This window comes from Odontomachus brunneus, unplaced genomic scaffold (assembly GCF_010583005.1).
Source record: "Odontomachus brunneus isolate Ranch 3 - 2012 unplaced genomic scaffold, Obru_v1 Obru_scaffold_242, whole genome shotgun sequence".
NCBI classification, from domain to species: domain Eukaryota; kingdom Metazoa; phylum Arthropoda; class Insecta; order Hymenoptera; family Formicidae; genus Odontomachus; species Odontomachus brunneus.
The window spans coordinates 2430-26825 of NW_022639692.1; the positions used below are offsets into that span (position 1 = coordinate 2430).

Here is a 24396-nt window from a genome sequence, read left to right on the forward strand (position 1 = left end):
TATATATATATATATATATATATATATATATATATATATATATATATATATATATATATATACACATATATATAATATTTCCTCTAGGTGGAGTTCTTATTTGTCATTTCTGCGATTAAATTTATCTTCAAAAAATTGTACTTAATTATTTGTTTACTAATTCGAATTACTAATGTTTATGACACTTGTGCTGAACTCTGTTTTATCGATAAAAGTATTTCTAAGTCTTATAAGCTTTTTTATCGGCTTACAGTCATTACAGCTTACATTTAGAAACATTCTCAACGACAAAAGAGACTTTAGAATAACGCCCTATATCTCGTTTTTTCGATCATGAAGAGTAAAATAGAGGAGTAAGTCCATGAACCTACTTTAGAGCCGACCCTGCTTGGCCCGAACCGGAACCTCCGGTGCTGCATCTGCGTCCAGACCCGCATCCCCGGATTTGCCTGCTTCAAAAGCCTGCATTCTCCGGGCTTGCTTTTGCCGTGTGGCCGCAAACCCTCGTCAGATCTGAAACAAAAAAGAGTTTCCCCGATTAGTTACAGCGACAGGACAGTTTCTCGGCTTAACTCTCGAGATATCCTCCGTGAGAAGAACCAAGCGTCGCTTATTTCCGTTCGCAATAAACAATCGATTTTTCTCGCCAAGATTTAATCATTTTGACGCAGGAGCCCCGGTAATCGGCGCGTTTCGAAGCCTCACCTTGTGTTGACAGTGAAAATAATCCTTCTAATCCAATCCGATGTTAAGCTCTCGCGAATTATGTGGGGATCAACGTTTAATTAAATGCGAAAAGGAGTCCCTTCACTTTTTCCGCCAGAGGACTGTCGCTCGTTACGCAGATTGCGCCTATTACAAGACTATACTATATATAAAAGCCATCCAATTTTCACGGGAATATCGACTTGAACTTCTTGCGAACGGCCGCGACTGATACATCCATCTTCTTCGCAGTGATCAAAAATTCATCCCGACCGACGAAATAATATCGCACATTTCTCTGAAATTCATTTCTCTGAAATTCATTTCTTTGAAATTCATTTCTCTGAAATTCATTTCTCTGAAATTCATTTCTCTCTCGCATTTTCCGACACCGAAAATGATGGAGAGTAAAAAGGAAGGGGGAAGGCAAAGAGAGAGAAAGAAAAAAGAAGAAACAGAGGGAAAGAGAGAGAGAGAGAGGGATAGGGAGAGGGAGGGAGAGAGAGAGAGACCGCTCTCCATAATTAAGTTAACGTATTCACATCTCACTTGATTGGATGCACCTATCCCGAGATGCAATTTTCGACATTGCCGCACTGCACGTGCATTATCGTTCAACATACACACCCGTGTTCGCCCTCGCGCGTGTGCGCACCTGTGTGCACGATAGCGGAATGCTCCACGTCCTATCGCACGCGTGTGAGATGCTTTGCTCATCTTCTCATGCATATTAATATTATTCGATGTGAACCGCGAATGCTCGAGGTTCCTAAATCACTGGGCCTGCGCTTGAGAAGCGCAAAGCCGTAAATAAACGAAATTAACGTCCCCATTATCGACTATGCTGCGGCGCGAATAAATTTCCCGACTGCATCGAAGGGGAACGCGACTCGAGAGAGGAGCGGGAGTGGGGAAGCGGAGGGGAGGAGAAGGAGGGAGGAAGTATGCTTCGGTTCCTAGTCGTCGTCGTCGTCGTTTGTTGGGGGAGGGAAAAAGAACAAAAGGAAGGAAGAAATGGTATACAGCGTCGGCGGAAACAACCGACAGCGACGGCGTCGTCGTCGTCGTCGTCGTCGTCGTCGTCGTCGTTGTTGTCGTCGTCATCGTCTTCGTCGTCGTTGTCGTCGTCATCGTTGCTGTTGTTGTTGTTGTCGTAGTCGTTGTCCGTGTCGCGCGAATATTCCGCGCGCGCATTAGAAACAACGAATGTTTAATCCGTTTATCGGCGAAATAACGCGTTGTGACAGAAAACTTTTAAGTAGGTCTTATAATTTGCATATTCGCAGGCGGCGGCCCCGTTGTGAATAAAATTATACATTGATCTGCACGAATACGCACGCATATTTGCGAGAGACGCGTATTTGCATCCCTGAATCTGCCTCGCGCATCCCGACGCTGATTTCCACAGTTTGCATGCATATGTATTATTATTATAGGATGTGTAAACCGCGTCAGTATCTCTGTTACATCAACGACGCAAAAGTCCGGTTGCATGTTACGCGACGTACGGAGGAAATTCGTTCTCATTGATTACGCTAATTGGTCGGAGCGCAAAACTTGCTCGAGCGACTCTTTTCGTCTCAGCGATTAAAATATTCGATTTAGATCGAATAAGTAAGAGAAGAGACATCGAAATCCGGGAAATTTGATGGGGAATATCCAGCTAGTGTGAAAACGTCGCAATACAGTACAGTATGGTAGGTGACGGTTTAAAAAGCGTCAGTCAGCAGTAATTGCTAATTAAAAATTCCTACCTGTATTCGCGGCTACTTCTCGCAATTATCAGGGCTTCACTTCGCGAACCGGTAAGTTATTTAGCATGGCAATTAAAAGTGGAGATCGGCCTGAACATGCATCCCGTATTGACTTATTTTTAATCGAGGGTGATCGAACTCGTTGCGGATTTTACCTATAACGTGTAGATCAATTATTTCGTAATGAGAGAGGCCCGACAGGCGGGAAGCGCGCCGCTCATCAATTTAGATGAAATTTTACGGACATGCCGGCGTTGACCTAGGGAGCATAAAAACCTGCGCCCTTCCTTCGTGGCAAATACCTTTTTAAAGGCACGACGTCTAAATTCTAAGTTAAAGAGGGGCTCTCCTCGCCCATCCTCTCGTGCATAACTTTCGACCATTTCAGTAACAACGCGATGTCGTTGTGCGCGTCTACTCTATCCTGAACAAAAGCGTGTATCTGCGTTTCTCTTGTGATGAAGCTGTACACAACTCGAAAATTACAAGCGTTCCCGAGGATTTTGTTACTTTATTATATAATTTATTATGAATTTAAAGAGAGAAAGAGAGAGAGAGAGAGAGAAAGACCACGTATAAAAATTTACTAGTTTTCTTATTAAAAATTTAATCACCGCCTTTAATTACCGCGCGTATTCGTAAAGTTTTGCTCGCGTTACCCGACATGAAATTTTGATTCTACATTAATCCTGTATGCAAATACTATCAAACTTGAAGGATCATTGAAGAATTTCGAGATACAACACTACACGCGCTATTGTTTTATCTTGACACTACGAACGTTTATTTACTGTCGTTTCTTTTCTGTCTTGAAGAAACGTTTATTTCAGAATGATTTGATATTTGATTGTTTCACGCACGCATGCACGCATGCACGCACGCACAATATTCTTGCCGCATTTAATCTTTATTCTGAATTTCCATTACTAATATATCAATTATACAACTCGCTCCGTTGTAGATAGAATGTGAACAGAATATGAGATGAGCGAATGAATAATTAACATGGGTTACTTTATTTTCATAGTTTATTTATTTTTTTTTTTATTAGTGCTGCATATTTCGCTGAGATGTAAATAATCAAAAGAGATGAGAAGAAAAAAGTTCTAAGACCAAAATAGCCATTGTGCACAAATTAAGAAATAAATTTTTAGATTTGATACAGTATCAAGGCAAACGCAAAGTAAAAAAGATTGCTGCCAAATTCGAGATGCAACTCGTGGCTCAAGGAGCATTATTGGAAAAACAGATGTCAACACACGAGACTTGAGCCAGTATTCGTAAATTATTTACGCTTTTTGAAATCATAGTTAATTAATAATGCATATTCGTAAGTTGTTTTGCCGTTATTTAGATTGATACTTCTCGTATGAAATAGATTTTACAGGTTAACGCATAATAAATTCATAATTATTTATCGAATAATGACGAACTATACATGCTAATTTTAAAATAAATTCTATATTTTGACTCGAAATCTTGAATTATAATATCACTGATAAATTTTTCAAACGTGTATTAAAATCAGAAGCATTCCGTATAATAAATTATTTCACACACCTGGAAATATTGCTGCCCACATCCAGCGTTCTGCATCCTCCATGGTGGCTTCCTGCTCCTGGCTGCTTTGTGGTTCCAGACGGAACCGTTCTCAACGGCACTGATACGATTCGATTAGAGAAACGTGTGTTAACTAACGCGCGCGATGCCCCGACGGAAGCCCCCGATTAACTATTTCGGCGGAAGATTTTAATTGTTTGACAGGAATCTCGAATATACATGTACACGACACGGCGGTTACTTGTCGACTAATCGTCGATTGATGTTTGGCAAAACACAAGTGCGAGACGTGTGAGATTCAAAACAGTCAGCACCGTGAGGAAGATTAATGTCAACAACAAGCAACCGCGCGAACGGCTGTTACCTTACCCAACCAATCAATAACAAATGTATATATCGGGTGATCGAAAAATCACGACAATCAACATTTTCCAAATATTCTGGATATTCGGGATGCTCAAATTACCGAATTATCAGAAAACGATTGCACGCACGATACGTATCGAAAGTGTCGCTCGTAGCAGTCGACGATTGCAGTTAACCTGCGATCATTAATTAACGTTGTTTCCGACTTATAAACACATCAAATACATTGTTGAAACATAGCTTAAACTTAAATCTAAGTTTGAACTACTATTGAAAAATCGATTCTAAATCATTCTCGTGTACTTCTTAAACCCGAATAGTTACATAATGAATACATTGCTCATTACAGTAAATTTTTCAATAACAATTTAAACTTAGATTTAAATTTAAAATCTGTTTAACTATACCAATGCATCGTTGGAATACAGTTTAAGCCTAAATCTCAATTTAAACTATTATTGAAAAAACCTAAAAAGTTCTCGGACAAATAATTATTCAAGCTTGAACGACGGTAAATATATAACTATCTAAAATAAAAAAGAATAACCTGTATAATATTATATCTTAAGGTCCTTTACAGACTTTCAAATTTGACGGAATTTTAAGAATTGACAGAAAACTTCTACACGAATAACAACTTTGGCTCAACTGTTATCAGTTTTTATCAGCTCTCGAACAACAAAAAAGAAATAGCATGATCTATATGTGTGTCTGTCTGTCTATTTACATTCTATATCAGGTTTACATTCGTAAACTTGATTTAACCGATTTAAATTTTTGATTTAAGTTACTCTCCAGGAAAATACAAAATAGGACACCTGGACTTATTCTCCTGATCTCATCCTATTGACACTTTGTAATAACCCGAGCAAGTTTAGAAGAGCTAAAAATAAATTATAGTAGCTAAAAATTTAAGAAAGTAAAAAAATAAACTGACGTCTGTCAATTATTTAATTTTCTGCAGATATTGGTGAGGATAAATTCGTCTTGCTTAAGGACGACTGAATACGTAAGAGGATTAGCACACGTTTCATGTCCGAAGTTCTTTTTATACAGTTTTAAGTTATTTAGAGAACATCCTATAACAGTTCGAGTTTTATTCGAGAAATTGCCCTTTTACAAACGTACGTTTCATACTAACCGTCCTAACCGTTAAGAAGTTTCCAGCGGCAATTTTGCACGTCAATTAAGTCGCTTCAAGCGTAACGGGCGCAAAACGAAAACACAGATCGCCCGATGTAATTTACTTGCGGATTATTCCCGTGAGCGCGATAAGATCGACCTTTCCCCGCCATCGTGAAGAGAACACTTTTAATACCCCTTTAAATCGTCGAATTTCGAAATAACGGGCTTGAAAAATTAGCCAAATATATTGTTTATTTCTGTTCGCGGGATCGACGTCGAAATACACAACGTGTGCGCGCGCACACACATACATTTCGTGTATTTTCGCTCTTATCTCCCGATCAAATTTCCTGCGGTGCTCCTGCACTCACGTTTCAGATAGTTCCTCAATCAATATAAATGCACCAAAGGAAAGCAAGATATTTATTTACGGCAGTAGGCATAACGCGCGTGCACGCAATATATTCATTTTTATGCATGACTGTGACGTTCTATTTACGCGCAGCTATCGTGAAGAAATATTTCATCAAAACAGCACCGTTTTATCCGCACGACATTCTAAATACGATGAAAGCGTGAGACGCCAAAAGGGTTGATTAGCATGGAAATGGACTAAATGGAAATTAACAAATACGTCATTCAACGTCCACGGAGCGCCACCAACGTCGACTAATCAGCACCTGAGTCGAAATTTCAGACTTATTTTGGCCTTCTGAACTTTCTAACATCTGTATATTCTGAAGGATCAGTGTATGCGTGCATACACATGGATATTGAAGTTTTATTCTTAGCGCCTCGAAATGGTAGAAAACACAAAATGCCACTTGTAAATCTTAAAAGAAATCTCTCGGAAAAGTTAGTAGGTTAAATAATAACAAAAGAAATCGATATAAGTATCAAAATGAACGTTAAATGGAATATTTAGATCGAAAATAGCAATCAAGACTGCGACTCGGACAGCGATTCATTCGACTCATTCGTTATATCCAAATCGAAATTTTGATTCTACTATCGACCTCCGATACTCTGAAGCTTATATTAACCTTTGTTGATATTGTTACTATTTAACCTACTTCGCCAAGAAATCCTCTTTGGAATTTACAAGTGACATTTTGTGCGTTTTCATTTAAAGACGTCAAGTAAGATTTCAGTTCCTATATATATATATATATATATATATATATATATATATATATATATATGTATATATATATACATGCACTGATTCTTCGGAATGTACAGATAGAAAGTTCAGGTCGGAGATAGATCTGAAACGTTGTACACTCAGGTACAGTTAGGTGGCGTGACAAAGAACGCGCGAGCAATTTATTTCTCGCAGAGCATTGGCAAGGGTATTGACAAGCATTGAAAAATTCAAATCGTATTAACAGCGCGCCGCAAATAAAATTCATTCGTGGTATCTTTCCTACGACACCAGTTTCCTGCGGGAATCTTTCAACGGATGAATTATTCAAAGTGGAATGCTCCCTCAACGATACTACAAAACAAGAACGCGATCGCGAACTAAAGTACACGGTAGACACGAGCAGACGTGGATCGAGAATTTCGATGAGATTGACGACGGAACATGTGTGCGACCGCCGCAACGGCGGCTGACTATTTTCACAGCGAGTCCACTTACGGGCTCGGACGTGCAAGTGGTTTAAGAAATTGGCCTTGCAAGTTTTTCCGTCAAAGAACCGCGACGGATAATCCGAGTCGCTTTGGAGGACGATACGCGCTTGTCATACCGAGTGCCTTTGAAGTCTAATCTTAATTCAACGACAGATCCTTCAAGAGAAGAACGGCAAATGATGTTTTGTCGATTCCTCATCGCGCGCGAATCAACGGGCCAATTAAATTCCTAATGATATTATTACGTTTCAGAATATACACGTCGCATGTTTCGAGCAATTTTGAGTCGAAATTTTATTTCTACATTAGTCTCTGCAAATTCTATCGAACTTGAAAAATAAGTATAATTATAGTCGTAATAAGCATAATCATCATATTGTCACAAAAGTCGAAAAGTAAAACAGAAACATGATCGATAATCATTTTTTTTTTGCTTTCCAACTTTCGTGTGACAATATGATCATTATTTATTATTATATCTTTTTTGTTAAGAAGGTCCATAGCAAAAACTAGAAAATTCTACATATACATTGAGAAGAATATTAAAAAGAAATAAGAAATACTTATTCGATAGGTATCAATAACATATTTATTAAGTCTTTTATTCAAATAAAATAAACAATTGTTTTCATGAAAAGTTACGGTTCTAAGAAAATGTACATTTCTTCATCTGAACAAAACTTTTTTCTCAACGTAAAAACACTGCATATATTGTAAAGTATAAAAATATGTTATTATATGATATATATAGCATCTATTAAAAAAAATATATATGTATTGTTGTATATAAAAAAAAATATATATATATATATATATAAATTTATATTATATATATTATATTTTATATAAATAAATATATATTTAAAAAATTGTTTTTTGATATTATTTTCTATATTAAATATATAGTTTTTTCATAATAGAACCTTTTGCGCAACAGAAACTGATTGTGGACTTTTCGTTCATTTATTTAATATTAAATGTAAGCAGAATTTTTATATTTTTATTCAATATTAAACGTAAGCAGAACAACTCAGAAATAAGTTATTTACGTCTTAATAAAGAGAAAACAGCAATAAATAATTATTTTTAGCACCAAAAGGCAACGGACTGCATAATAATGTAAAAATCACGGAATTCATCATTTAAGTACGATGAAATTTGCGAGATTAATGTAGAATCAAAATATCGACACAGGGTGCTACGATGCAATACTTCCTTCATTTCTCATCGCCGCGTTTTACCTTCACGTGGAAGAAAATAATTGCTGTAATCTGAAGGATCTCCAACGCTCTCAGAAGAGAAAGAGTTGCTCGGGCAACTTGCGATTTCTTTTTCTAAGTTCAGACATAATCAGAAGCTCCGTTACTTAATGACGAAAGTTAAAAAGTTACGAACACCCAAGGCAGACGTAAGCTCGCATAATTTCATTAATGGGGCGAGCTCCTCTCGCCCTTCACGGAAACAACCTCTTTCCGGAGTGAACGGGCGTGAACGTCACGGATACATCGCGACAGTTACTGACGTGTGTAGCTTATGCATAATCATGTTTGTATTTGACAAAGTAGTTTTCGGAGACGAGTCGTGCCCGGGTCTACGTGGGAACGGTCGCGCGGAAATCTTGACGATATCAGTCACGGCTCCGCGCGAGAAGGAATAGGTAATCCAAATCGCTTTAGGGATCCCATGCAGTCAGGTGGACGATATATTCACGCTCTCGCAAACATTACCAAGGTCTCCCTCATGCCGAGGGGACAACTAAATCTCACGGCACGTAGCAGCGCACTTCTTTTTTATCGCCGGAATGTCCAGAGAAATTTGTCGGCCTTAAATACGGCCCGGAAAAATCGTCGAGTTTAAGCACGAGCTTGATAAATTACGTGTGCCCGTATAATACTGTCCCCGTCCAAATGCAGGCCAAGCGGAACACGCGAGAGACACGAAGCTGCGGTATTAACAACAACGTGGAAGCAAACGTGAAACGATCGGATATATTTATCGTGTGCTTCAGCAAACCGTCCTAAAACTCTTTAAAATTTCACTGAAAAAGGAATTTGGTTTCTAAAACTTGGTTAAAATGGGATCAATCAAATGTTTGGTAATTGCAATAAAAAAATGTAATTGAGATTATTTTGTTTTGTTTAGTGACTAAATAAATTACTGAGAAAGTAAGACAAAATCAAGTTTTTTGGTTGTAATATTACTGAACATTTGGTTGATCCCATTTTAACCAAATTTTGGTTTCATCAACTAAATCCTTTTTGAAGTATTGCACATTCAGTTCGTCTTGAAAGCGCTCTTTAAATTTCTTCACCGTTCACTTTTCAGACATTTTCACGTGCAGTAACCTGGTACGTGGCATTTTGCGCTCCGTGAGTCAAATACAATTAAGAACGTGGCATTTGTGATAATTGCGTTCGAGTCTTACGCAGAGTGTACATGCTCGCGAAGCTACGCGCTTGACAGCGCGAGTCTTGCAATAATTCTTGGAGATTTTTGCCGCGGCGAGCGCGCGATAATATCGAGAAATGAACTTTATCTTAACAATAAATGTTCGACTCGAATATCTCGGGGTCACGATGGCATGGAAAATCTCACTCGAAGCCGAAGCGAAGCACTTTTACGAGGTACTAAACGGCTGGCTGGTAGAAGGAATTCTGATATACCGCGGAATCGGCCTTCGTAATCCAAATCTCCTTAGAGAAACGAAATGGAACTTTCCATAAAATATATTTCCTTCCTGTGGAACATTCACCGTCGCGTCTTATATAACTCGCCATCGGTAAGTTTATACCGTCGCGCTAAGTCATCGCTAATCGTAATTGCCTGAAGTTATGGGTCATAAATTGAAATTAATTTGCGATAAACCGCCGGAGAATTGAAAAGCTGCGTTATCAGCTGCATGAAATTTGCCGCGCAGGTCTTATCAAATCAAATCAGCGGGACGTAAACAACCACTGTGAGTCGCGCTTTCGCGAGCAAAAATTCGGTTAAAAATCAAGCATACTTCCAGCGCCGACGAATGAGCGTATAAGTTATTGCTCGGTGTCTGAAACACGCAATTATTTCCGCGATGTTTTCCACCTGGAGCTGATTGCCGGGAACGTACAATCCGAGGTTTAATCCGCGGAGTTCCACAGCAACGAAGCACCTCGAAGACTCGAATATCAGGAAAATTGACTTATCTCGACGGTAACACGCGGTTAATTCGGCGGATGATTCGGTAATATCGTTACCCAGGCGCGGGATGATTTTCTCTTCACAGGGCGGCGCGTCGCTTCCCGGAGTGGAGTCGCGCGCGGCAACGCACGGAGAAAACTTCCACACGGTTGTTACGTCCACATATTCCATGGTTAGCGAGGAAATTTATGCAACTTCAAGTTAAACAGCTATGGCATCAAAAGTTGTATCAAAAGTTGCTACGTGCCCATCTATACAGTTTTCACAGCCACAGTTCTTATGATACGTAACAGTTAGTACATCTTCATATATGTGGGTCGTGTTCGAAAAGTACGTGACTTAATACAGAGATAGCGCAAATTTAGCCAAATCTTTATTATCCTATTTCAGAGTCATCCTTTATCAGGCTAAATATGGCAGGATAAAGCGACCTGTTAATTAGTCTTTGGCTCAACAGTGCGCCAAAGTAAACTCTGCGAGCGATGGGTACTGCGTTTGGTCGCACCAGCAAAGATTGAACTAAACAGTTTTAATGGCTACGTTTACTCGGTCCGGTTAAAGCCTATACCTCAAATTCGACCTAAATTATATAGCGTGCGCTGTAAACACTTGATAGGTGATCCGATCTAGCTATAGATCAGGTTATTTTAATGACCTAACCTAAAATATGGTGTCTGCTTTTTCGGTGAACACGCGACGTGACCTATGCTCAATTTGCTGAACGAATTCGACTTTGTCAATTCATAGATTTCTATCGGTCTAGACAGCTAGTTTCTACTTTAGGCCACGGTATAGATCAAGCCGAGTTTAGGTCGCTGGGTGTAAATGTTTCTCACAACTTTTGGTAGAATTTCACCGCAATCTGGGTGGACTTTTAGTATCCATTTATAACCGTTGATGAAACCTGGGCCTACCACTTCCACTTCAAAAACAAGAAAACAGAATCATGAACGCACAGATACTCGAGGCGTTTACTTTAGCGTACTGTCAAACGAACTAATCAACAGAGATCACTCTATATTGTCATATTTAACCTAACCTAGGCTCTAAAATATGGTAATAAAGATTTGGCCAAATTCTCGCTATTCCTGTATTATACCGATTATACTTTCGGTTTTGCGCTATTATACTTTCTGAACGACCCACGTATATAATCTTAACCGTTAACGTATATATGCCTTAACAAGAGTAATATTGCTATCTCTATGTTGTGGTCTGTAAATATTATAGTTGAGAGATATGTATTAGGGTTTAGTTATATCGTACATCACGAAAAGCATCGCTCAAGCAAGTATAGATAAGCACTAAAGAAAACTACAGTATCACTTCTAGTATACTATAGTTTCTACAACCCTTTTGTATGCATAGACGAAAAATAATATCAATATTTTGTTTTATTTTATATTTAGACAAGTGATATCCTTAGAAAGAATTCACACTTTGGTAGAAAATCAGGAAACAGGAAGTTAGAAGCCAATCAGAGCTCGCGCTGATAAAACAGCAGAAACTGTCAATTACCACCTGACACCACTAACGCGAGTTCTGATCTTCTACCTTTCTGCCGAGGTGTGAGTTCTCTTAGTATTTTTTCTATGCGACATTGCCAAGTCGCAAAGACAATGTAACATTCTCACCTCGCTCTCCCGGCGACCTGCGATACCGGAACCCTGCGAGCGAGAGGTATTGGATATCAGACGCGGCTTGTCGGCAGTGGGAAGCGCCAGGCCGGCGTTCTGAAAGGTATTTCGGCAGGAACGGATGGCTATGCGGCCTGCCAACGTCCATTGAATTTCAAGCAAGTCCGTTTACCGATCGCCCCAGAGAGCGAGGAAGACAGGACGAGCGGAAGAGAGCGACGGGGCGAGCGAGAGGTCACGTCCGCGCAAGTGCCCCCTCCGCAACCGAGCGAAGAATCGACCCGGCGCGCGCTAACTTGGATTTATAACTCTGCCCTCTGCTGTATGGCAGCAGCCACCACACCGCCTCCTTTTCATCGCTCTTTTAATTCGACCGGATCTGGCCGGCGGGTAATCGGGTTAGAGCCGAAAAACGCGGCGAGTCTCGCGTCAAGGAACGGTGGTTCCGCGTCGACGAGAGTTTCTCGCCGCTGGATCGCCGCGGGCGAGCGGGCGCCGATAACTCGATAATACAGCTGGTTGCTGCCGGTGCGCGATCTCCGCTGTGAGGGATCGCGTAGACAGGATGTAAAGATTGAGCGTTAAAATAAACGGTCGGCTCGCGGATAACTTCCCTAACTATCCCTTTATTCTGCATTAGAACTCATAAAACTTTCGCCCGCGAGAACTTCGTCCCTCCATCTCTGATAGCCTTCCATGTAGCGTCGCGCGGAACTTTAAAGGGTGCTCTTAACTAACTCCGAAAAATCGAGTTACGTCGCAAAAAGTCGACTGCCACTCTACGTGCTTGCCAAGTTTCGCAAAAATCATCGGTTTGCCCGCAACGTACATATCTTGCGATCCTCTACGCGCAGATTTCTCCGCATCAGCGAGAGTTACCGTTACGAGCAAGTTCGTAAGTAAGATGAAGTGTGCCCGAATTTTTGGCCGTAATCCGCACGGCCGTGAGACAACCGCCGCATCACGCAACCAGCAACATGCAATTAAGTCGCATTCTTGACACTAAGCTTGAAAAACTTGCCGCGTATCCCAAGGCAAATTAAAAGCCCCCGCCTCGGATTTAAAGTTTCTTTGGTATAAATGCTCGTATGGGAAATGTACTTTACGCAGGAAATATGTGAGAGCAAACTTTTCATATAACGCTACACCAACGTTGGGTGTAAGCAGGGATGTGTTTATAGAAAGAAGGAAATTATTTCGTGAAGTGACCTAAAAAGAACTGTCCCATTCTCCGTTTGCCGCCGCTATTTACGTTGCACGAGCGGCGGAATATTTTTTCTAGGGGCAACAGAATACCCGGGAGCGGGGTGAACTACACGTAGTCCCTCATGGACTATCTTTTGCCTGTCACTTATTTTTTAGCAAGATATGGGAGTCGACAAATAACCGTTAGAGGAGAGAGGAAGGAGAGAATAAATCGAGGTTTTTTTAAAAAGTGTGGATTGGATTATAAATGTGTCACAGAAAAGGGTAAAGTTAAAATGCTACACGCGGAGAGAATATTGCAGTTTTTTTTTTCATATAAATTCTTTTCAATGTTATTATCTTTTTAATACTACAGCAATAAACTATTAGTAAGGTCTTGCTGAGGAGCACAGTAAATTTCACTAGAAGTATAGATTAAAAAATGTTTAAAAATATTTATTCGGTGGGATACATGAAAAAAAAGATATATAGCGCGCATAATCAGAAATATTTAGTTGTGAACAGCATATTTGGGTGAACATCATAACTAAGGTGAACAGCATTATCCTAGTTATCTTTGTGTTATGGTTAACATGTATGGTTAATATGACTGAGTTACTTTGTTACATCAACTACGTCAATGTAGTTGCGCATGATCTGGTTTTGGTAACCAGATCGGTTCAGATAATATTTACCATAGATATTCTGATTAGTGTAACCAGATATCGTTACTATAATTCATCAAATGCTCTGTGGTTGCAATTACATAATTGTATTACTACATATTTTACTATTGAATCTGACTGGCACAATCAAATTTACGATTCACGGGGTGGGAAATGATGCAAACTCCTCCATATTCAAACATAGCGTCAATGAACTTTAATATGTAAAGTTATGCTCTGTCGAGCGTACTATATCAGTATCGCTGGATCAAGTGCATTCGATTAAGAGGAGAATACGTCGAAAAATAAAAAAAAAAAATTGTTTGTTGTTGTAAAACAAATTATTTCATTTTCATTCATTCAAAATTTTTCAACTCACCCTCGTATGTGTAAGCCAACTATACTTTTGCGCATGTGTACTAATAACATTTATTTAAATCTAAATTGTTTTACTTACGTAAAACAATTGCTCTCACGAAAAGCCGAGATATCATGAAAAAAAAAAAAAAAAAAAAAAATATATATATATATATATATATTCTCTTATTTAAAAAATATTATACATTAAATACGTAAATATATATTATTAATATTCACATCGCATAAGTATCTTTTGTTTCTTAAATATTTTTTCTCTTAATATAGCAATTTCTTGGTAGCACACTTCAATTCCTAAAATATAAATAGCGTATACAAAATAAAAGGATACTGCAATCAATTACTGCAGAACTTATTCTTCGGTTACAAAATTCTGCAGTAACTTTTTACTACAAAATTCTCTCCGTGTAATATCTTCTCCGGCACACGAAACGCCTTACTTTCCGAGGCTTAACTGCGCATACAGTACATTATCGTTTTAATATCGAGGAAATTTATCATAAAACCAAAAAGCGATATCTCACTCAGGAGACGCAACGGGCATCAAGATCTCGTAAAATCCTTACATTCCGGGCACAAATATCCCGATTACGAGAGCGAAACTTTTCCATCATCTCCGCAACGCGTGGACGCGCGCTCGTTCCTGCTCTTCCGGAACGAGGAAAGAGGAAAAAAGCCGTAATAAAAAAATTAAAAAATCGCTCCCGGGACGGATGTCCATTAAAGCTTCAGCGAGACGAACCTCCAAAACGCGCGGGATTGATTACGGGCGGCTTTTCCGGCGTTAATTCGCCCGGTGAATATTTGATCCGGTGCTATTATTTATTTCTCCCGTGCCCGCGCGCTGAATACGATGAAATGAGCGAGAGCCCACCTGGCGAAGCAGGTACTTTAATACAGTATTCAGCAGCAGGCCGAGATATCGTTGACCCGCATCCCTGCGTATTACACGCTGCATATCGCGGCCGCACGGCCGCGAGAAGGCTGCCGTCGCGCGTTTGTGCGTCCCGTCCGCGCGCGGCCCGTCGGCCGCACGTATGCAGCGAGATGGCCACAGAGAAACACGTGACTTTACCGCTTGTCTGAAGCCCCAGAGGCTTTATACACTCCTGTCGAACGAGCACACGGCCGAGTGCCTCATGACGGCACGAAGGTGGTGGATGAAACTTCGGCCGCGCGATCATTCGGCTGCGCGTTCACCCGTCGAGCATTCGCAACATATTCTTGGATGTCTATTGCATATGCAAATGCGCCGCGATATCTGAGGCGCCGGATAATCATTGTTCGTCTATCCGCCGTATTTATCGACTGTTCGGATTGAGAAGATATTCCAAGTTATTAGAAGTAAATCGCGTAATATGTGTCACATGGAGAAATAATAGCTGTAACTTATAGTCGAGAAAACAAATTTTTTGTGTTAAAATAACCACAAAATATGGTTGGGACCAAAAATAATTGTAATTCTAATTAGATCAATTATTTTTTTCTCTCAATGTGTGAGGAGATGATAATTCACGAGAAATATTGCAGCGCACTGAATAATTGAAAAAATACATCGTACTTATTTTTATTATTTTCATATAATTTTTGTATATCGATTATTTGGAGTGAAGTTATTCTACTTCAGATTTATCAGAAATAAAATCTTATATAACGAGAGCAAGTAATATTTAGAGCAAGAAATATTTGATTGTTGCTCATGCAAGGATTAAACATTTAACCAAGAAGTAACTATATGTTGTAGCACGCCGAATAATTTTCAAAATAGCACTTTTAAATAATTTTTATTAACAAATGTTTGGAATAAACATAGAGAGAATCTTATAATAAAAATTGCTATGGAATTTTGTAAGCGAGGAGTAAATCGATATTCTACAATAACTGATTATCCTTTCATTCTTCACAAGTACTATTTATATTCTAAAAATTAAAATTTAAAAAATTTGCTATGTTCTGCAAGATAGATCTTACTGGTAGTCTGTATTTCTACACACTACCAGAAATATAGTAAAATTAAAAAAAAATGTATATAAAAAATAAAAAAAAAATGTATATAAAAAGGAAACTGTAATAATTTCTGTAATAATTTCTCTGTAATATTTTGTCAAAGTTATTAGAGGTAAATCACTAAGAGAACAAAACATCTTTGATTGCTGTTCGTGTAAAGTTAAAAGTTCAACCGAGGAGAATAAATATATGTTATAGCACGTTGAAAATTTTAAAAAGTATATGATACGTCACACACACACACACACACACACACACACACACACACACACACATTTTATCATTTTTATATAAATTTTATTATTTTTTGGATCACGTTGAAGATGAAGTTAGTATGAGTGGTAGATACGCTCCAGTTAAAATTTCTCACGAGTCAACGAGCATTCGCTCGTTCGCTCGCCCGCTCGTTCGTTCGTTCGTTCGTTCTGTGAAATGGTTGCTCGCGTGGCGTAAACGCGTCTCAGACCGCATGAGCTGGTAAACTTGCGGCTAAGCAGCCGACGGCATTAGGAAAAGTTAGCCGGCGGTTGCGACGACAGGTAAGAGAGAGAGAGAGAGAGAGAGAGAGAGAGAGAGAGAGAGAGACACTTTCCTAATAAATTGTTATTACCGCGGGCACAGACAACTCCACGTTGTGCGCGCGTAATGTTCCAAACCACGCACGCACGCAAGCACGCACGCACGCACGCACGCATGCACGCACGCACGCGACTGCAAAAATTGCGAGAAGGATAGTAAGAGCTGCTCCGGGAATCCCGCAAGTTTCGGAACTAACGTTGGCGCAACGTGCTCCTAATTAATGGCGTTACTACGTCGACAACGTCGTTGAGCTACGACCCTTTGGGAATTCGCTTTATACATCCGACCGATAAATGCATCGTAGGTTGAATCGCGGGAATGCAACATTTAATCCCCCTCTTTAGTTATCTATACCGATCTATCTGCAAGCGTCGTCTCCCGGCTGAGACTTGTCGCTTGTCGTTATTCGTCGTGTAGAACCATACTGCGCATCAGAACTTGTTGCGCTCCAACGTCGTCGCCCGTCGTCAACCCTCGACTTTATCGATCGGCGAACGAAAGACCGTCTGAAGAAACCTTGTCGCTCGAGATTTCCGTTAAACCCTTTTAATTAATCTCCTCCTCCGTACCCGCCTATATATCAAAATCCCAGCTCGCGCAAGACTTCTCTCCTCTCTTTTCATTTCTATCTCTCTTACTCTCTCTTTCTCTCTCCCTCTCTTTCTCTCGACGAGGATCGCTCACTGTTGAGTGACTCGAAACTCGAGAGCGAAATTCTGCGTCCTTTTATTGGCGTAAGTGGCAATCAGAAGAAGTTTCACGACGTCGACAACGGGAGGTGAAAACTGCCACATTGCGTCTTAAAACGTCGAGAACGGTCGCGCTCAAGCAGCGAGACGAGTTGTACGTCCGAAAAGGAAGTACACAAAATAAAAAAAGAGAGAGAAAGAAAGATACTTCGCTGCGCGCGAGGAAGATACTCTAAACTTCCCGTATCTTTTTAGTCGGGAATCCGAATTCTACGTCTCGTTTCCGCGTTTCGTTTGATATGCTTTCGGTGCCGTTTGCAATTCAAAGGCCACGGCTGTTTCGCCAAGTTTGCGAGATTCAATTCGATACTTCGTATAAAAGTAACCGGATCATCGCGTGCGCGCGCGCCCCCTGCCGATTAAAAAAGATCCCGCAAATGTTCCCACCGCCACCGCCGCAGCCGCGGTAGTAGACTCGCGTCCGTCATCGTGCGCGTAATTACTTATTACGCGTCTATGGCTCATCGCAGGACGTTCGAATAAGCGCACGACCAATGCAATTACACCCAAAGCGTAGCCACGCGCAGCGAGATATCGAGGCAGAGACCCAGAGATGCGAGACGGCAGACGGAGAGACGGAGAGAGGAGGAGAGCGCGTACAAACGCTATTCGCAAATTCGGTTCCGCTCACAGGACCAGGATCGCGCGCGCAGAACTGCTTGTAAATTCAAACACGTAGGTCTATATCGATCGCGTGAAATATATCTCTTTGATCGCGAATAGAAACCCGCTCTCTCTCCTTCTCCCTCTTTCTCACACACACTCTCACACTCTCTTATACACCCTCATACTTCCTCATATTATCTCACACACCCTCACACTCTCTCGCACTTTTTCTTTCTCTCTCGCCACAATGCACAGTAATTACACCCGCGAGTCTTATGGGCTTTCTGCAATAAGTCATTAGTCATAAGCCGCAAATAAACTGACCAACCACAGTCGATTATTCTTGAAAATAAGACTGTGGTTGGTCAATTTACTTGCGGCTTATGACTAATGACTTATTGTAGAAAGTCCATTACCTCCCCGCGTGGTAAGCAAGCCGCGGCGGCAATTTCTCGAGTATATTGTGTATTTGGAAAAACACACTACTGCCGCCCGCGCGATTTATCAAGCAACGCGACCGACGATGCATTGAAGGGCGCTCGCGTTAATTGAACGCGTATATCGTAACGTTGCTCCACTTATCCAAATAGCGACGAGCGCCGGACATGTTGACATTGGTCGGTTCGACGACGTCCGCAAACCAAGATCCGTTCCGCACCGAAAGCACTGTCCGCCTACGAATTTACAAGGGTGTACAAGATTCGATTCGGTGGATCCACTATCGACGTTTCGACGCGTAGCCGTCGTCATAGTAGTAGTAGTAGTAGTAGTAGTAGCAATGGCGGTAACTGTGCCGCGTGCTCGCGCGCCCCCACACGTACACCGATGTAATAATAACAAGAACTTTCTCCCGGAGGCGCACTTCGCAACGATAACAGCGAAACGTAATTGCTCCATAAACCGACGTTATTTCACGTGCTCGTTGAGGGGAGACTGCGGAGGATAGAGCGGACTACGATTGATAAGCCGCTTAAAACGGCGAGAACATCGTCGCAGTTTGCCTCGAAAAATGTATCTAAAAATGCCCGCGCTGTTTCCCGCGTCATTTTTCGCCGCAGCTTTGTAATGCTGAGGAACTATCCCGGAGTGTGAACTAGCCGTGTTCACATATGGTTATCCATGACGTATTAAGCACGATTGAGGGACACTGACATTGCAGTGTATGTACATACATCGAGAATACGACCGGGTAGCGCGATCGATACGAATTGATACGTGCTTATCGTCGTGGAATATGTAGTCATGATTAAGAATGAACCAATGACGATACAGCATCGCCATGGTTACGCCATGGAGGAAGGTACAATTAGCACCTTATGCACGTAACACAAGATGTATTTCTTGATATCATCGAGGAAGATACTGGTTTAGATAACCAATATCTCTGTTTTAGGCCGCGTAAATAAGAGAATCATTTTTTGTATTTAAAATAATGATAAATAGCAAAAGCCTATAAAAAGGTCAAAAGTCTATATCGATATCTTCATTTATCTCTTTGACAAAAACTCGTAAAAATTTTCAATTCCTCAGCTTTATTTTTATCAAATATCTCTCTCGAATTTATCTCTCCTTAACGTATTGATCAAACTGATCATATAAGAAGTTCTAATTGTTAATTCTCAGCCACTGTTATTAAGACCAACGATATTTATGAAATATCCAATAATTTATCCAATTTAAGAAAGAAAAGAAACCTTACTCGTTGAAAGAAAAGAAACCTTACTCGTTGAGCGACGTACGGATTAAAGAAACATTAAGCAATTTAAATTAAAGAATGTTTGACCGCGTTCAAATTAATTTTCTTGTGCTTCACGATATTTTAAGCAGCAAGTATTGAATGTTGCAATCTCTGATGTTTTATGGAATAAGATTGATAACACTTAATAATCAATTTGTTATGACAGTTTGACGAATTAAGATTATAAAATGGTACACGATATATCAAGTTTATGTACATGACAAAGTATCAAAATTCTTCATTCCGAGTTCGTTTGTTCGCAAGAATAATTTTAGATTGTGAGTCGTGAGTCGAGAACAATTTTATGTCAAGATATATGTGGTCGAAGAGACACCCCAAATTTGGCTAGATCTTTATTATTCTACTTCAGAGCCATCTTTTATTAGGCTAAGTGTAACAGTATAGAGCAATCTATCGATTAGTCTGTATTTAACAGTATGCCAACTGTGCTCAACAATAAACTTTGCAACCGATAGGTCCGTATTTGATCGCAAAGACTGAATTAAACAGTTTGTTTTTCGCATCTTTTAGCAGGATTTCGCCACAATCTGAAGGCCTCTCAACACCCATTTTATAACCGTTGGTGAAATCTGGGCCTATCAATTTACTCTAAAAACAAGGAAACAATCAAAACCATAGAGACACTCGAGACGTTCACTTTAACGCATTGTCAAACGAAGACTAATCGACAGTAGTCTTTATTTCATACTTAACCTAGTAAAGGATGGCTCTAGCACACAGTAATAGAGATTTGACCAAATTCTCTCTCGCTTTATCTCTATGTTTGGGTCACGTATTTTTTAAACGATTCATCGATTTTTATATTTTAAATAATATTAATAGCTATAATTCGATATCTCAGTAATGATATTCTGTATGAGAATATAGGAAAAGTCAAGTTTGCTAGAGTGAGATGAATAATAAAAAGTCTTCGTTATTAAACTCGTTTATTATATACGGTAGATTGGCTAATTAGCTATTTGAGGTAAGTTGACAAAATCCATTATTTCTACTGTTTTTCAATAGATTTCAAAATCAAGCAGAGATTTCATAAATACCTTTTATATGTTTAAAAATTTTGCTTGGTTAATTCTGTAACTTGTTAAAAAATAGCAGAAATAATTTTCAACTTATCCCAGTAAAGTCAACTAGCCCCGGTCTCTTTTACCCTCAATTTCGCGGGTTCCCTTTGAGAGTGAAAGATCCTTCATTCGCAAATGCTTATAACTCGAAAACTCGTTAACTTATAACTGGTTGACTTTCCAAAAGAAAGAGAAAGAAAGAGGAAACGTGACTGCGAATCGATCGAAAATCCCGTCGTCACGAAATTGAAGTATCAGCTACAGGACATCTTGCAGATTAAAACGGGCGAACGTAGAGCGCTGTGCAGAATCGCCGAGAGAAATCCGGTCGCGATCTCGTACGACGTTTTAATACGAACTTTCTGCACCGCTTCTTCGATACCCACGGGTGCAATTACTCCGGCAGTAACTTCGCAGATCGCCACGCACGTTTCGTGCAAGCCGAGATTCGATTATAATGAAACAAGCAGCACGATTAACCCATTTCTGAAGCTACTCGAAGCGTCGGCGAATCAGGCGACATAAGAGAGTGCAGTGTGCGTGTGATCGGCTCGCGCGCATACAGCTTTATTGTTATGACCGGATCATCGGCTAAATTAATTATTGTGTGCGCGCATAATCGTAACGAGGATAAAAGGCGCTATGAATTATTTGCGGTCGCGTGGAACGTATCGAAAGAGTATGTACGCACGTGAATATTAAGCAAGTCGGATTACCACGAATTACTGTCGAAAGCTCCCACGAAGCTCTCTCTCTCTCTCTCTCTCTCTCTCTCTCCCCCTCTCTTTCTCTCTTTCTCTCTCATGTCAAAATTATAATACCTTGTTTTCATTTTTCTTCCTTTGATATGCAAACTTCGAAGCAAATAATAAACCTTTAAGCGAATCAATCGGGCAACCTGGTGGAAATTCAATTTTCAATTTTTCAATATGTTGTTTACTCTCACATGCAATGACACTTTCTGTCATCATGCAATGTCATTGCATATTACGCGAAGAACAATAATCCCCTCTTTGACCCTGACGACTTTACTCCTGCGAGCAGCAAACGGCGGCTTCTCGCGCTGCTCGAAAATAACACGGTCATCAAATTGTCAGGATGTGAAAGGTTTCGCGGAGCCTGCAGCATTCCAACCGCTGAGAATATTTCGCATAACAGCGGACGTACAAAAATCCATCGGATCGATAATTATTTTCCGACGAGAGGTTTTCCATTTTTGCGAGGTTATTTACAAAATTTCTCTCTCTCCCTCTCTTTCTCTTTTGACGGATTTCACCGGGATTTACTTACGGTATCAGCGCGAGCCTCGGCAAACAAAACAAAACAAAAAAAGAAATAAAACGAATAAAAAACATTGCGGGATCGACGCGAGCCGCGGAAAGCCGAAAATCAGCGAAGCTCCAGAGATTTGCGGTGTCCCGTACGGTGTTATGCGATCAGTTATTGTCAAGCCATTCAAATTCCCAGGCAACTTTCCGCAGGTTTATTCTCATAAGTGCTCTCGCAAGCGGCTAACGCGATCGTAACCAAACTAAGATAACCACGTCTGCGCTAATTCCACGGTCTGCCGCAGTATCGTGAAGTTCCGCGAAACGCGCGCGTCGGCCGCAATGCCGATGCGGGATTAGAGAACGATGAAGTGAAATCGCGGACGTTTAATGCGCCAAGCCACCCTCAGCCACCGGAGTCCCGCGAGTAATCGCGGCGCGAAGTAGCCGTTCAGATCGTCCAATCGCGCGTCGAAGTGTGCGAGAACACCGCGACGAACGACAATAGACAACGGCGTTCTCTCTACGGACCGAGCTATAACGGTAACGCCTCGTTCTCCCCGTCGTTCCCGTCGTCGTCGTCTACGCCGTCGTCGTTCCGGTATACGGAGGACCAAATCAAGTTATATCGTCGCACTGGGCGTCCATTATAATAATTGCATGCGCGGGACTCGGATCCATTACGGCGGTCCACCGACGTCGCGTTCCCGTGAAGCGGAAGTCGAAGCTGTCCCGCAGGAGAACGCTCGGAATTTCGAGGAGGGAATTTCCCGCGTGACTGCAATTTCGCGACTGCGCTCGTTCGGACGGGCGACGCCGAAGCGGCATCGAAGAGAGCGACGCGCACGTATGCGGACGGTCGGTCCCCCCTTTTGTGGAAATCGCTGAACGAAGCTCACCGCGAGCAGTACCCGCCGGGCCATCTCCTTCTCCTCCTCCTCACGATGTGCTCGCGTATTCCGCCGATACACGCTGAACGAAGGGGCTGGTGGGCGAAAGGGGGTGGCTAACGCGATGGAGCGATCTTACGTGAAATCCGACTGAGTGATTCTGGGCTAGACATCGTTATCATGTCGGACGAATCGTCGGCGGTATTCGGGGAGCTGTTTCAGCATGTTACCATGTCCCATGCCCCTTTGATAACGCTCTCGGCGGTATCAGCGATAAAACCGGCCTGAATTTCTCGTTTATACTACCCCACGCTCGAGTGGGATCGAACGAGGCAAATGGGTATGGACAATGTCCTATTTTAATCGCAACTCTCAAACCTAATCTATAACATGCTCTTTGTTTCATTTTTCCTGTTCTCTGTTTCTGGCTTAAGACTCAAGCTTGATTTGTAATGTGCTCTTTGCTTTCTGTTTCTTTCTCTTTGTCTTTTTCTGATTTAAACTTTGAGTCTTTACTTAGAAAAAGGTGAAGAATAAGAAACAAGAAGCAAAGAGCATGTTATAAATCAGATTTTAAGGTTTGAATCAGAAAAAGATAGAGAAACAAATAGAAAGCACAGAACACATTGTAGATTAAGCTTCAGATGTCTTGTATTTTAGAAACATTACGGAAGAAAGTGTTTCAAAGAAAAATCGTGATTCAAAAAGAAAGAAGATGTAACATTCACTTAACCTTTTGGACCGACTTTAGAGAGGGCTATTAACTTTACTTTTTATAATGGAATCTCATATAGTTCTTTTACATTCAAAAAAATACTTTAGTGGTCCAGATAGAATTCTAAATGTTATAATTAAAATACAATCACTGTTTTTTTATTTGCTAAAAAATTATCTGTGGTACACGTAGAATTAACAGCAGCAACATTCTAGCAATATCTGCAAGCAAATTTAGATGGATGTGAGGATTACACATTTGTCTCTCTTGTCGCTGATCTTTTCTGTTATTACAGTCAATTTTTATAAGAAGTGTAACCGACTTTAATTTGGATGAGCACCACAGAGAGACTTCCTTGTACTAAATCTTATAAATAGTTTCGATAGAAATTCTGTTTCTATCACCTATACTGATTAAATACAAAATATATGCAATATCGCAGTATCTTCACTTTAGCTAACTTCCCATATCTAGACAATTTTCGCTATGATTGCAAAACCATTTTTTTAAATGTCAATTCTTCTGATTATTCTGTATGAACTGAGAAAAGAATACTTGAGAATTTTTTGTGGGGG

The 24396-nt window shown here is 40.5% G+C and overlaps 1 long non-coding RNA gene across 2 annotated transcripts in view; it reads right to left on the bottom strand.

The window, feature by feature from the left end:
• LOC116852638 overlaps positions 1-24396 on the bottom strand; it is a 56982-nt gene that overhangs the window by 1278 nt on the left and 31308 nt on the right. Inside the window, exons 1-2 of one of the 2 annotated variants that reach the window (XR_004379810.1) lie at positions 4020-5280; positions 372-513 (exon numbers count right to left, since the gene is read on the bottom strand). This is a non-coding gene — a long non-coding RNA (uncharacterized LOC116852638). Of the gene's footprint in view, positions 1-371; positions 514-4019; positions 5281-24396 lie in introns of those variants that run through there. The other variant, XR_004379811.1, reaches the window with a different exon arrangement.